Source organism: Mesoplodon mirus, assembly GCF_964341445.2.
Source record: "Mesoplodon mirus genome assembly, chromosome: X".
In the NCBI taxonomy this organism is placed as follows: Eukaryota; Metazoa; Chordata; class Mammalia; order Artiodactyla; family Ziphiidae; genus Mesoplodon; species Mesoplodon mirus.
The window spans coordinates 33,811,093-33,826,944 of NC_138981.1; the positions used below are offsets into that span (position 1 = coordinate 33,811,093).

Consider the following 15,852-nt stretch of genomic DNA (forward strand, 5'->3'; position numbering starts at 1 on the left):
GAGATTTTCTACTTTGTTATGGGTATTTGCATGGTTTATAACTGATTCTTTGTCTTCACTTTATTTTCACACTGTGTTCTCTCTGGACCCATATATAAATACAGTACAAAAAAGGCCTTTTAAATGAAAATGATGTCAAACACTGAGAGAGTGTCCCCCGAGGCCGTACCTTCTAGTCCACTGGATTAAGGCTAGAATTTCACTCTGTTTTTATCTCTTTGTCTCAATTCCCATCTTGTTTCTATTTTTAGTCAAGGATGTTAAGGCTTCTTCATCTTTCTCTCACGTGTTCGTATAGCAAACTAAATTAAATACCCACTATTAATCCTTTTCCCTCAGCAGTTTGTCTATCGAAGAGCTGCTTAAGCAATCCAATAAATACTTTAAGAGTGCAGGGCTAAGTATAGGTCTGATTGATGCTCTTTGGCTTAATAAGAACTTCTAATACATCAATAATTCTTATCTAGGTCTCTAATAATCATATCATCCCTGCATATGATAAGAAGTTAAGATTCCTCCCTGGGGTTTTTTTGTTTGTTTTTTTGGTTTTTTTGCAGTACGCGGGCCTCTCACTGTTGTGGCCTCTCCCTTTGCGGAGCACAGGCTCCGGACGCGCAGGCTCAGCGGCCATGGCTCACGGGCCCAGCCGCTCTGCGGCATGTGGGATCTTCCCGGACCGGGGCACAAACCCATGTCCCCTGCATCGGCAGGCGGACTCTCAACCACTGCGCCACCAGGGGAGACCCTCCCTGTTTTTAATGTGTCATCTCTCCTCCTAAAGAAGCATGGGTGTGTGGGGAGTAAACCACAGTGTGGCATAAAGGAACAGTGAAAACTGGGGGATGATGTCAGAAGGAGAAATAAAATCAAGAGCCAGGTGGAATATCAAGGTGTCAGTTGCAAGAGGCTATTCAGAGGGCAGAACAGGTGAGGACTGACAGCAACAAAAGCATCAGAGAATCCAGACAAGAGCTGCTACTTGAATTCCTTGCACGGGTGAGCGTGGGAGCGGCTGGGAGTTGGATAAAAGCGGTCATTCTCAGAGAACTGCCTGAACCCCTGAGGCAGAGCTGTGGACTCATCTCATATTGTGATTGTAGCCCAACCAAGGAAAAGTGAGGGTGGACAAAGAACCAAACTATGGAGGGCATTGTCCCGAGCTGTATTACGAGTGGTGCTTTTGATAAACATTTAAATCCATGGTAATGTCTTGGAAACTGCTTTTACTGGTCCCAAATGTATGGTAGGTAGAAAAAGCCCTGAACTACTAATAGGGAGACAGATTCCAGGACTGCTTCTCCTACTTACTTAGGGCTTTAGATGCAAATGTTAAATTCACTTCAAATAACAAGACAATTAATGATCGCTATGCATAAGGAATAGCAGTAGGTAATGTGGTGGATACAAAGATGATTAAGTTCCTATCTTCTAAGGGCTCAGAAATAAAGTGAGGGAAACATTTACCCCCAAGTGATAATGAGGCACAGTGTGACAAGAACTGCAATGGTATAAAGCACAGAGAGAAAGAACTCGGATAGAAAACAAGTTAATTCAGATGGAAAACATCTGACATCTAAACAACTTCCTGCTGGAAGAAGAACTTGAGCAGAGTTTTGAAAGACAGAACGTATGTTGCTGGGCAGGTATGAGACAGAAGTGTACTTTAAGCAAAAGAAACTGCACAAGCTAAGTTACTGGGCAAGAGATTCACTGTGACCTAAGCTCTGGCTTTGAGGCAGAAGAGGGCACAACACTGTGGAGATAAGACAGTGCATGGAATGGGGGAAGACTGATGAATGATTTGGATTTCAAGCTGAGGAAGATGATCTACGCTGTAAGTGATGAGAAAACCTTCACAAGTTTGTGAATATGATGGATATTAAAAACAAAAACTGTGAATGCGTTGGAAAGTGACAAGCTATAGCAATTCAGACACGCCATGGTGTCTGACCAAGGCAGGTGCAATGAGCCTAGGAAGAAAGGGATCGTTCGTTACTCATGATGCTAAAAAGGATGAATCAACAGGATCTGGAAAAGAAAAAAAAATCAGAAAAGAGAAAAAGGAACTTGTTGGACCAGTTATTAAGTCTGTGGCTTTTATTTTATTTATTAATTTTTTTTTGCGGTACGCGGGCCTCTCACTGTTGTGGCCTCTCCCGTTGCAGAGCACAGGCTCCGGACGCGCAGGCTCAGCGGCCACGGTTCTCGGGCCTAGCCGCTCCATGGTATGTGGGATCTTCCCAGACTGGGGCACGAACCCACATCCCCTGCATCGGCAAGCGGACTCTCAACCACTGCGCCACCAGGGAAGCCAAAGTCTGTGGCTTTTAAATCACCTGTGCAGGGCTAGGTTCCATCTCTAATCTCATGAATCAGGTTGGCCTGAAGAAGAGGCTGAGGGGCGGGCTTCCTGCTGGAGTGCAGAATGCAGTCAGCAGGTAGTGGGTCCCTTTAATGCTCCCAGATATTGTTATCTGCCTCTTTCCAGATCTCACCCTCCCCTGAGCCATGGAGGTCCCACCTCAATACCCTGGGTGCTGAAGGAGTGAAATGGGTTTCTCCAGCAGCATGGCACACAGCTGGGGAAGCAGGGCACCCTCTCACCCCCTCACCAACTTCCCTTTCCTCCCCCCCAGCAGAAGTCAGGGTGGGCAAGTTCAATCACGCTGTGCCACCTTGGGGGAGGGGCGGCGCTGTCAAAATTCTACTTACCTTGTCTAATGCATCCAAACTCGTTACTTTTTTTTTTCCTTTTTTTTTGCTGCAACGAAGTGCTGGAATCTCTCTTCAGGAAACCAGGACTTCTACAAGGCTCTCTCGTCGTCCATAAGTCAGTGCCCTCCAGGTATTCCGGGACCATGGCCAAGAGGGGCTGAAGCGGGTTCACAGGCTCCTGCTGGTTCCACGGCCTCTGTCAAGGTCTGTCTGCCTGTTACCCGATTCCCCCCCCACCGCCCCCGCCTAGTCTATGGCCGTATGGTCTGCATCTCACAGCTCCCACAGAGGCACTTTTGTTCATAGATGGATGTCGTTTTAGTTGCTAAAAGGGAGAAGGGGGGCAAAAAGCTGGACGTTTCACACCACCATCGCTGCTGACGTCACTCCACAGTTCCTGTTTTAAATTTTTTATTGGGGCTTGACCTTTCTTTGAACTCAAGTATTGTGAAAAGATTTCGATCTAAAATGGACGGGGCTTCCCTGGTGGCGCAGTGGTTGAGAGTCCGCCTGCCGATGCAGGGGACAAGGGTTTGTGCCCCGGTCCGGGAAGATCCCACATGCCGCGGAGCGGCTGGGCCCGTGAGCCATGGCCGCTGAGCCTGCGCGCCCGGAGCCTGTGCTCCGCAACGGGAGAGGCCACAGCAGTGAGAGGCCCGTGTACCGCAAAAAAAAAAAAAAAAAAAATATATATATATATATAAAATGGAGGGAACCGGAGAAGCTCACGCAGGCGCCCTCCAAAGAATGGAACTTAAATGAGACTGGCTTCCTGCAAATGACTGATTTACCCAAGACCGAGACTTATCTTCTGACCAATGAACATCCGCCGTGAATCTATCCCCATCCTCAAGCCAATGAACTTACAGCTTACTGGCTGGACTTCCTGCTCTTTGCGCTCCTTCGCGATAAATACAGCTCCTCCTGAGCTCTTCACGGGCTGGTCTGTAACTTGCAACATTGTTCCTTCTGGAGTTGCAGTTCCTGTGCTATTCCCGAGTAAACTCAAGTTCAGGTAATTGGAGCTTGCTTCAGTTTACCTCTTTATTTAGGTTGACAGTACCTTATATTCCCTTAAGGTAATTTTTAAGTAATGGTCATGTAACAAAAGTAAAAACCTCCGGATTTTTGTAGGAAAGGCTAGGAAAAAAGGAATGTTCCTTTTCGGCATTAATCATGATTTTATTTTCTGTATTTTATGATGTTTCTATATCTTAAAAATGTTGCTGGCTGGAGAGTGACTCCCCCTCCCAGGGTTAGCCCTTTGTTGGAGATAGCAAAGCGCCCTAGCCAGGACAATATCTTTTTTTTTTTTTTTTTTCCGGGACGCGGGCCTCTCACTGTTGTGGCCTCTCCCGTTGTGGAGCACAGGCTCCAGACGCGCAGGCTCAGCGGCCATGGCTCACGGGCCCAGCTGCTCCGCGGCATGTGGGATCTTCCCGGACCGGGGCACAAACCCGTGTTCCCTGCATTGGCAGGCGGACTCTCAACCACTGCGCCACCAGGGAAGCCCGAGAATATCTTTTATATACAAACCAACCAGCCCTGAGTCTGTAGCCCGAAACACCTCCTTATCTGACTCCCACTGAGAAGCTTGTATTTCCTCTGCCTCATCCTAGGGCCAGATACAGCTAGCTAGAGACCACCCTATAGCCCAGATGCTGCCATAATTATTCAAACTAGCTAATTCTAAACAACTTTCTCTGCTTTCTCTCACTTTTCCTTCTGAAACCCCATTAAAGGCTCTTGCCTAGAGTTTCCTCTTGCTTCTGTCTTTGCCACCCGACCAAAACCTGGAGCTTCCTCTTTGGCCCTGCACAGCATGCAGTGACTCCCCTCTGGAATCTGTGAGTATTATAAACTTTTTCCTTTCAAGCCTGTTTCTCATTTCCTCCTGTGGCCACACTCACTTTTCCGTGCCATATCCAACATTTACATTCTTAGAACGCTTTACCCATCTACTTGAAGCTGAAAGGATGGAACAGGTGTACTAAAATGCCCCATGAAGGAAGAAACTGGACCTGCTAGGCAATCGAGTGTAATCTTGAAATGGAGCTTACACGGAGCAAGAGATGAAAAGAGATTCAGTCTTAATGACTTTGTTTTTATTCTAAATCTAACCATGGTTGAAGCTGCTTCTTGAGTTTTCAGTAATGTGAGCTAAAAATTCACTTTGTTATTTAATCCAGTCTGAGTTGGGTCTGTTGCCAATTGCACCACAAACAAACCCACCTGAGGGAGTGCTGAATGTGATGGATCCTACATTATTCAATTAGCTAAGCAGAAGTTAGGTGGAAGCCATTAGGAACTGATATTTTGCTTTGGTATTTGGTACTTTTTTAAAATAATAGACAGTAGATTAACATGTTACCTGTTTTATTTAGCACTAAACCCATGCCAGTGAGGCTGCAGCATCTGGGGTTTGGAAGTAAAAATTCAGGATACACCTTGGAAATTGTTGCTTAGGTTTTTTTTTTTTTTTTAAGCAGTTTCACGTGGAATGTACGGTGAACATTCAAGCTATAAATATATACATACATATATATCTCAATGTAAAACTTTAGTTCTCACTTGTTGTTTGAGCCCAAGCCTGCCAGATATATTCTCCTGGATATATCTCTCCAAAAATGATGTGAACAAACTCTAGATGAACAGAAACAAAATCATTATCTACTTCTCTGTTTCCAGTCTTTATTAATGGTACCAGCACTTTACAACTAACCTGGCTCAGAAATGTAGAGACAGGTTTGACTGATGCCTCATTATGTTGCCTCTAATGACCTATAAGATGAAATCTCTATCTTTATTTGGTGTCTTTTTCTTACATTGATAATATCCTTATGTCGTAGCCTTATTAAAATTCCCTAATGCACAGTTGCTTTAATTGCTCTCCTGTTCAAACATCTTTTAATATCTCCCCACAGCCAATAACACCAAAAAATCAAACATGTACATTGTAGTCTGCCAGTTGAGCTTTTGCATAATATGACCGTAGTTGAACTGAATTGTCTCCTACTACTCTTCCGTGCATACACCCGAAGAGAACTATTCACGGTTTGACAAAATCACCCCAGACTTTTCCTGCTTCTGTGTACACTGTTCCTTCTGCCTCAAATGTGTCCCCTTTCATCAGTCTTTTATCCTTCAATGTCTAATTCATGTTTTATCTCCACTAGGGACCCTGTTCCATTTCTATCTCAACTTTTTTTTCTTAAAGAATCTGAGAGGGGAACAGCATTGATTTATTTTTCTTTTTAATTAATTAATTTATTTATTTTTTGGCTGCATTGCGTCTTCGTTGCTGTGCACGGGCTTTCTCTAGTTGAGGCGAGCAGGGGCTACTCTTCCTTGTGGTGCTTCTCATTGCAGTGGCTTCTGTTTGTTGTGGAGCACAGGCTCTAGGCATGCAGGCTCAGTAGTTGTGACTTGCGGGCTATAGAGCGCAGGCTCAGTAGTTGTGGCGCACGGGCTTAGTTGCTCCGTGGCATGTGGGATCTTCCAGGACCAGGGCTCGAACCCATGTCCACTGCATTGGCAGGCGGATTCTTAACCACTGTGCCACCGGGGAAGTCCCTTTGTCTCAACTATTAATGGCAATTTGTACCTCTCCCAATGTTGGTTGTCACATTCTGATTTGTAATTAATGTTATTTTTTATTTTACTCCTGCAAACTATAAATACCTATAGGATAAGAACTATAGGAGCTATGTCTTTAAATACACTTCCCAACTCCAAGTTAATGCTTTAGAATTTTAATGAGTTGTTTCCATAATATTTTATAGGCATATTTAAATAATGTAGGCTCTTGACAATTTCAAAAATAATTTAGGACTATAACGTACTCAGTTTAATGTGTGCGTATGTGTGTATTTATATGCGTATGTGTGTCATAAACTGATTCTGAATGTCAGTTCAAAAAGTGAAGCTACACGTAGTGTCTTGAACAATTGAAATATTACTGTATGTATTATTTCTGAGCGTATAGCAAATGCAATGTCAAAGAAGATAAAATGATTTGCAGCAAAGCTTCAAAATTAGAGTACTCAAACAAGGCTTCATTGCTGAGGTGAGCCTTGAAAAATCAGTAGGCTTTGGATAGGTAGAGCAGAAATTGCAGGAAAAAAAAGTCAGGGGAAAAAGGAAAGGTATGAGCAAAAGTACAGAAATGAAAATAAATGACGATGGTGATTTTGAAAAGGAATAGGAGGAGCCTTGTCTGCTGACAACGGAGACTAAATGTGAAGGAGGAGGCGTGGTAAATAATGCTGGATGAATAGCATGAGGTCACGTTTTAGAGGGCTTTGAAAAATGGTAGAGACATTTGGACTTTATGTGATAATAATTGGTTATGCTTGTAAAATGACTTATAGTTTACAATGCACAATAGATTTTTTTCATTTAAACTTTAATTTGTGACAGGCATGTTGTATTATAGATGAGGAACTAGAACCAGAGCAGTTAAGAATCTGCTGAAAATCACGCAGCTAATAAAATGCAGGACACCTGACTTACTACTCAGTGTTATTTTTGTGTCTGCACCATGTTATCTTCTGCATATTTAGGCAACAGATAGAAATAACTGGTATTTTAGGAAGTGTGTTCTCTCTATATTGGAGGTAACTCTATTGGAAATATCCAGTTTACAGTATAGAGGCTAAAGATATTTTCTATGTCTAAAGCAAAATAGAGGTTAATGGGGCAGGAGAGTGACCACAAAGATGGTAGAAGTTGATGAATGAGATTTTTGTGGGGGGTATCATTTGGAAACAAGAAACAATTTCTTGTGGTGGCTACTTCAGTGGTGATAGCAAAGCAACATTTCTCTGCATATCACAGTCAGAATGTGTAACTACGTTTCTTTTCTAGAATAGTGATTAATATAAAAAAGATAAACCCTATCCTGTTAAGAAAGCAGATATCAGCACTTAGGAGAGGAAGAAGGCATTCCATAAAATCTGTAAGTCAGATATCAGTGTGGCTTTGGTGTAGCATTGATAGAAAAAATAAAATATTCCTGAAAGGTGTTTAATGTCCTTTGAATATCATAGGAGTCACAGGTCCACCTAAAGATTATTTAGAAGAATGAACTTTGACTCACTGTTTACTGTTGATTAAGGTTCCCAGACATGATGATGATCCATGTTAAATTATAGATTTTCATTACATCACAGGTTAATTGTATCAGACAGTTAGAGAAGAGCTAACACCTATCCTTCTCAAACTCTTCCAAAATATAGCAGAGGGAGGAACACTCCCAAACTCATTCTACGAGGCCACCATCACCCTGATACCAAAACCAGACAACGATGTCACAAAGAAAGAAAACTACAGGCCAGTATCACTGATGAACATAGATGCAAAAATAATCAATAAAATACTAGCAAACAGAATCCAACAGCACATTGAAAGGATTATACACCATGGTCAAGTGGGGTTTATCCCAGGAATGCAAGGATTCTTCAATATACGCAAATCAATGTGATACACTGTATTAACAAATTGAACAATAAAAACCAAAACCATGTGGTAATCTCAGTGGATGCAGAAAGAGCTTTTTACAAAATTCAACACTCATTTATGATAAAAACTCTACAGAAAGTAGGCATAGAGGGAACCTACCTCACCATAATACAGGCCATATATTACAAACCCACAGCCAACATCGTTCTCAAGGGTGAAAAACTGAAACCATTTCCACTAAGATCAGGAACAAGACAAGGTTGCCCACTCACCACTATTATTCAACATAGTTTTGGAAGTTTTAGCCATAGCAAACAGAGAAGAAAAAGAAATAATAGGAATCCAAATCAGAAAAGAAGGAAAACTGTTACTTTTTGCAGACGACAGGATACTATATATAGAGGATCCTAAAGATGCTATCAGAAAACTACTAGAGCTAAACAATGAATTTGCTAAAGTAACAGGATACAAAATTAATGCACAGAAATCTCTTACATTTCTATGCACTAATGATGAATAATCTGAAAGAGAAATTAAGGAAACATGCCCATTTACCATTGCCACAAAAAAGAATAAAATACCTAGGAATAAACCTACCTAAGGAGACAAAAGACCTGCATGCAGAAAACTATAAGACATTGATGAAAGAAATTAAAGATGATACAGATGGAGAGATATACTATGTTCTTGGATTGGAAGAATCAACATTGTGAAAACCACTCTACTACCCAAAGCAATCTACAGATTCAGTGCAATCCCTATCAAACTACCAATGACATTTTTCACAGAATTAGAACAAAAAATTTCACAATTTGTATGGAAACACAAAAGACCCCGAATAGCCAAAGCAATCTTGAGAACGAAAAACGGAGCTTGAAAAAGAAAAATCAGGATCCCTGACTTCAGACTATACTACAAAGCTACAGTAATCAAGACAGTCTGGTACTGGCAGAAAAACAGAAATACAGATCAATGGAACAGGATAGAAAGCCCAGAGATAAACCGATGCACAGATGGTCACCTTATTTTTGATAAAGAGGCAAGAATATACAATGGCAAAAAGACAGCCTCTTCAATAAGTGGTGCTGGGAAAACTGGACAACTGCATGTAAAAGAATTAAATTAGAACACTCCCTAACACCATACACAAAAACAAACTCAAAATGGAATAAAGACCTAAATGTAAGACCAGACACTCTAAAACTCTTAGAGGAAAACATAGGCAGAACACTCTATTACATAAATCCCAGCAAGATCCTTTGTGATCCAACTCCTAGAGTAATGGAAATAAAAACAAAAATAAACAAATGGGATCTAATGAAAATTAAAAGCTTTTCAACAGCAAAAGAAACCATAAAGAAGACGAAAAGACAACCCTCAGAATGGGAGAAAATATTTGCAAATGAAGCAACTGACAAAGGATTAATCTCCAAAATTTGCAAGCAGCTCATGCAGCTCAATATCAAAAAAACAAACAACCCAATCCAATAATGGGCAGAAGACCTAAATAGACATTTCTCCAAAGAAGATATACAGATTGCCAGCAAACACATGAAAAGATGCTCAACATCACTAATCATTAGAGTAAAACAAATCAAAAGTACAATGAGGTATCACCTCACACCGGTTAGAATGGCCATCATCAAAAAATCTAAAAATAAGAAATGCTGGAGAGGGTATGGAGAAAAGGGAACACTCTTGCACTGTTGGTGGGAATGTAAATTGATAGAGCCACTATGGAGAACAGTATGGAGGTTCCTTAAAAAATTAAAAATTGAACGATCATATAACCCAGCAATCCCACTACTGGGCATATACCATGAGAAAACCATAATTCAAATAGTGTCATGTACCGCAGTGTTCATTGCAGCACTATTTACAACAGCCAGGACATGGAAACAACCTCAGTGTCCATCAACAGATGAATGGATAAACAAGATGTGGAACATATATACAATGGAATATTACTCAGCCATAAAAAGAAACAAAATTGAGTTATTTGTAGTGAGGTGGATGGACCTAGACTCTGTCATACAGAGTGAAGTAAGTCAGAAAGAGAAAGACAAATACCGTATGCTAACACATATATATGGAATTTAAGAAATAAAAGTCATGAAGAACATAGGGGTAAGACAGGAATAAAGACACAGACCTACTAAAGAATGGACTTGAGGATATGGGGAGGGGGAATGGTAAGCTGTGACAAAGTGAGAGAGTGGCATGGACATATATACACTACCAAACGTAAAATAGATAGCTAGTGGGAAGCCGCATAGCACAGGGAGTTCAGCTTGGTGCTTTGTGACCACCTAGAGGGGTGGGATAGGGAGGGTGGGAGGGAGGTGCAAGAGAGAGGGGATATGGGGATATATGTATATGTATAGCTGATTCACTTTGTTATATAGCAGAAGCTAACACAACATTGTAAACAATTATACTCCAGTAAAGATGTAAAAAAAAAAAAAAAAATTTCTAAACCCAGGGTTAATTTGACAGTATGATTCATTGAAAGCATTGAGATGAAAGAAAAATCTGGCCCTCTGGTTGATTCATAATTTTAGCAATTATTTGGAAATGCTGAGCAAACATTTGCTGGAGTGTATTTCTTTTGTTATGTATTGAGAAATACTACCCTGTTAGAGTTATGAAAGTAATTGGCTTTATCGAGGAATCATAGCCCTTAAAATCTCTCGGGTATTAGTTTTCTATTGCTGTGTAACAAATTACCACAATTTTACCAGCTTAAAACCAAATACATATATTGTCTCATAGCTTATGTAGGTTAGACATCCAAGCATATTTTAATTGGGTCCTCTGCTCAGGGTCTCACAAGACTGAAATTAAGCTGTTGTCCGGAATGCAGTATTATCTGGAAATGTGACTAGTGAGGAATCCATTTCCAAACTTACTCTGGCTGTTGGCAAGATCACTGCCATGTGGTTGGAGAACTGAGTCCCCATTTTATTGCTGATCGTTGGCTGGGTACCACTCTCAGCTGCTATAGATTGCCTTCAGGTCTTTGCAGTCTGGCATCTCCACAGTCTGCTCACAACATGGTATTTGCTTATTTAGAAGCAGCAGAAGAATCTCTCTTATTTTGAATCTTTCTTGCTCTGAATTCCTCTCTTGAAGGAAAACCTAGATCCTCTTTTAAAGGGCTCCAGGATTGAACAGTATGGAGTTTCCTTAAAAAAACAAAAATAGAACTACCATATGACCCAGCAATTCCACTACTGGGCATATACCCTAAGAAAACCATAATTCAAAGAGAGTCATGTACCACAGTGTTCATTGCAGCTCTATTTACAATAGCCAGGTCATGGAAGCAACCTAAGTGTCCATTGACAGATGAATGGATAAAGAAGATGTGGCACATATATGCAGTGGAGTATTACTCAGCCATAAAAAGAAACGAAATTGAGCTATTTGTAATGAGGTGGATAGACCCAGAGTCTGTCATACAGAGTGAAGTAAGTCAGGAAGAGAAAGACAGATACCGTATGCTAACACATATATATGGAATCTAAAAAAAAAAAAATGGTTCTGACGAACCTAGGGGCAGGACAGGAATAAAGATGCAGACGTAGAGCATGGACCTGAGGCCACGGGGAGGGGGAAGGGTAAGCTGGGACAAAGTGAAAGAGTAGCATTGACATATATACACTACCAAATGTAAAATAGATAGCTAGTGGGAAGCAGCCGCATAGCACAGGGAGATCAGCTCGGTGCTTTGTGACCACCTCGAGGAGTGGGATAGGGAGGGTGGGAGGGAGATGCAAGAGGGAGGAGATATGGGGATATATGTATATGTATAGCTGATTCAGTTTGTTATAAAGCAGAAACTAACACACCATTGTAAAGCAATTATACTCCAATAAAGGTGTTAAAAAAAAAAAAGCAAACAAACGAACAAAAAGGGCTCCTGGATTAAGTCAAGCTCAGCCAGGAAAACCTCACTTTTGATTAACTGAAATACAATTTATTAGGAGCCTTGATTACATCTGCAGAATCGCTTCACCTTTGTGATACCAGGTAACCTAATCAAGGAGAGACATCTCATTATATTTATAAGTCCTGCACACACATTCAAGTGGAAGGGATTATAGAGGGTCTGTGTACATAGTGCAGGAGGGGGAATTTCAGAGTCCATATTAGAATTCTGCCTACCACAAATTGGTTTTGTGTTTGGAAACGCCACATTTTCACATAAATTAAATAACTACACATATCTACTTGTCTCAACCCAGGCTTTAGAGCTTTGCAAGGTGCTTGACATACATTTTATCTGGTGTGTATATGTGTGTGTGTGTGTGTGCGTGTGTGTGTGTGTGAATTATCCAAAATTAGAAGAAAAAAGGAGAAATGTGTGTGTGTGTGTCTTGGCAGGTGTTTAATGTCCTTTGAATATCACAGGAGTCACAGGTCCACCTAAAGATTATTTAGAAGAATGAACTTTGACTCACTGTTTACTGTTGATTAAGGTTGCCAGACATGATGATGATCCATGTTAAATTATAGATTTTCTTTTAGTATAGGTTCAAATAATTGGTAGAAAAGATTACCCAGAAGTTATAGTTTATAACCATTTGAGTCAATAACCAATTGTGTATGTAATCTAGCAATTTTTATATTCCTTTATTAAATTATTTCTATATAGTTCCTCAATTTCTCTTTTAAATGAGTCTCAAAATTGTATTGGTCCCCTCATTCATAAACTACTTAAATAAAGGTTTGACCTCTTATATTTACATGAAGGTTATCACAATTAAAAGAACTATTTATATAATCCAGCTATTCACCTGAGACTTGGATATTTTTTACACTCTGGCTGCCAAAGTCAACCTGAGTTTGAACAACATCAGTAATGGGGATGTATTTCCCCAAGCTTCCTTTTAATTTTGAGTTGACAGAAAGTCCTTCCTAGAATGAGGGATGATTTCAAAATAAGATGGATTGATGGATAGATGAGTGTGATAAGCAGTGGTAAATGTTAATTATAGATTAAGTGATAGGTATATGTATATTCCCTGTATAATTATTTCAATTTTTCTACTTCCTTGAAAATATAATGCAGAAAAAATTTTAATACGGACCCAAAATCAAATTTCTTATAATATGTAAGTTTCTCTATAAAAATAACACCTATTCCTTACTAAAATTACTTTAGTGGAATAGTCTTATGACACATCAGAAATGTGCAGGGTAAAAAGCAATATTTTCGGGCTTCCCTGGTGGCTCAGTGGTTAAGAATCCGCCTGCCAATGCAGGGGTCACGGGTTCGAGCCCTGGTCTGGGATGATCCCACATGCCTCAGAACAACAAAGCCCATGTGCCGCAACTACTGAGCTTGCGCTCTAGAGCCCGTGAGCCACAACTACTGAAGCCCATGAACCTGGAGCCCATGCTCTGCAGCAAGAGAAGCCACTGCAATGAGAAGCCCATGCACTGCAACGAAAAGTAGCCCCTGCTCTCCACAACTAGACAAAGCCCGTGTGCAGCAACGAAGACCCAATGCAGCTAAAATTAAAAATAAATAAATAAATTTATTTTAAAAAAAGAATAGCTATGATTCTCAAAATTTCTGTATATCTTAGCACTACTAATATCAAGCCAAAAGCATCTTCATTTTGCATTAGATGCTTAGGTAGTCAACACCTCATATTTTAATTAATAGCTCATGATTTTCAGCCTTCATTTTTTTTTTGAATGGCAAGATAGCAAAAGAGGAAGAACAGCGCAAATCAGCTGAGTTAATGTTCAGCCACAACAGTTCAAGGAGATAAAAATTAGCAAACTAAGGATGGAATCAGGCCACTTTTTAACCACTGAGTTAATGGGGATCAGAGTTGCATTTGATCAGAACTTAGTATAGCTCAGTAATGCATGTTAAAAAAAATTATTCTTCTCTGAATCGTTACTTAGCCACTTTACTATGAATAATAAATATGAAGGCAAAAGTAGCTCAAGTACACTTGGAAAAGTATGCTTAATAGCATTGTCAGACCGAAGCTTATAAATAACCAATAAGCAAAAAATCTAAAAGAGACTGTACAGATCCTACTGTAGGCCCAGAACTATGCAGTTGTAAGGCATGCAAAAAATCTTCAAGGAAAAGACTCTGCCTTCCTGAATTTTGTCACCTGATTGAGAAAAATTGGAAGTGATAACATAAGACACTTGGATGTTGGTACAACCACAATAGAATTTGTATGATTTATTTAAAATAGCCCCCTAATTAAGTGGGCTCTTAAACACACTGAGCATGATACAGATAATAAAGTTTCTGTTTTTTTAGTTACTTTAAAATTTTTATGTTTTCTTTTATTTAAATAGAGCCATAATATTTCCTGTTAAGGTCAATTCTCTGATTTAGTAATTCACCAGACTAAACAGATGTTAGAATAAGAAAGCAAGGAGAGCTCTGAAACAACCTTTGAAAATACACATCCATGTAACTTGCATGGTGTTTGTGAAGCAATAACACTAGTTGGGTCTACCAGACGCTCTAACACTTGATCTTAGATTGATGAATACCCTGTATATTGTAATAAACTCTGACTTAACAGTCACATAAGCCTCAGTTAAAATTCCTGCTCTGCCACTCACAAGCTATGTGATCATAGAAAAACTACTTTATGTCTTTGAGTTGGCTCTTTCCCTCAGGGTAAATCCCATCTATTTTTCAGAGTGAATAAATAAGAAAATATGTCTGTCATGGAACAATTCAAGTACTTATTAAATGGTAGTTCTTTTCCTTATGCCTGCTTCATCAGAATTAGGTTTAAAACACATATAATTTTTTCCATCAATATGGCAGAGTAGATGCCCTGGAAAAAGAAAGAAAATAAAAATTATTAGCTAAGCATCTATCAATACTTGGTTTAAAAAATGTAACAAATGCAGAGATGAACACGTTAAATAAAGAGATAAAAGAATCTCATAGGAAATGTCAGAAATAAACATAAAAATGAAGATTAGAAAAAACAGAGATAAGGTAGGGCAGATGCTAAGTCTATGTTGGGGGCTTTTTGCTGATGTTAGTAACCAGATTTTAACAGCTGTGTCAATAGAGAAGCAAGTCTCCACATGGCAGGGAGTCAAAGATAAGCCTCTAATTTAAAGCCAAGGGCCTTGGAGGGCTCTACCCTCAGTGAAAGGGTAGACCAGATACAGTCTATATGCCAGAAAAGTATGATTAAGAAAATTGAGAATTTATAACCACATGCAAATCTTCATGTTGTACTGTTGCTTGAATGTACAATATCACTAGGGTTTGAGAAGTGCCCAAACTAAGATAGTGCCATAGATTTGACTCAGGTTAACAATGTTAAAAGCAAATTCTTTGTAATGGGACACATCTTCAACCAAGGTCATGCAGTATTCCCACAGAGTCCCGCTAAACTCCAGATCACAAACAAAAATAAACCATGAAAAAATAAGCCATAAGCACAAAAGTTAGAAAAATTTTAAACAGCAGAAATAAAATTTCAAGAACTACAATTAGTTGAACGTAGCTAGATTTTAAGATATGGCATAGAAGTCACCCAGCTGAAAGCTGGTGATGTGGAATTATGTTTATTTTTATTATAAACAAGGCATGAGCAAAGCTCAGAGAAGATAAACAGGATGTTCAGTTTTGCTGAAAATAAAAGGTATAATGTGTGTCAGTTATCATTA

General features: G+C 39.8%; 1 long non-coding RNA gene across 1 annotated transcript in view; it reads left to right on the plus strand.

The window, feature by feature from the left end:
* Positions 1-4,448: 4,448 nt before the first annotated feature.
* LOC309796436 overlaps positions 4,449-15,852 on the plus strand; it is a 144,379-nt gene continuing 132,975 nt past the window's right edge. The window contains exon 1 of the long non-coding RNA XR_014292457.1: positions 4,449-4,562. This is a non-coding gene — a long non-coding RNA (uncharacterized lncRNA). The remainder of the gene's footprint in view (positions 4,563-15,852) is intronic.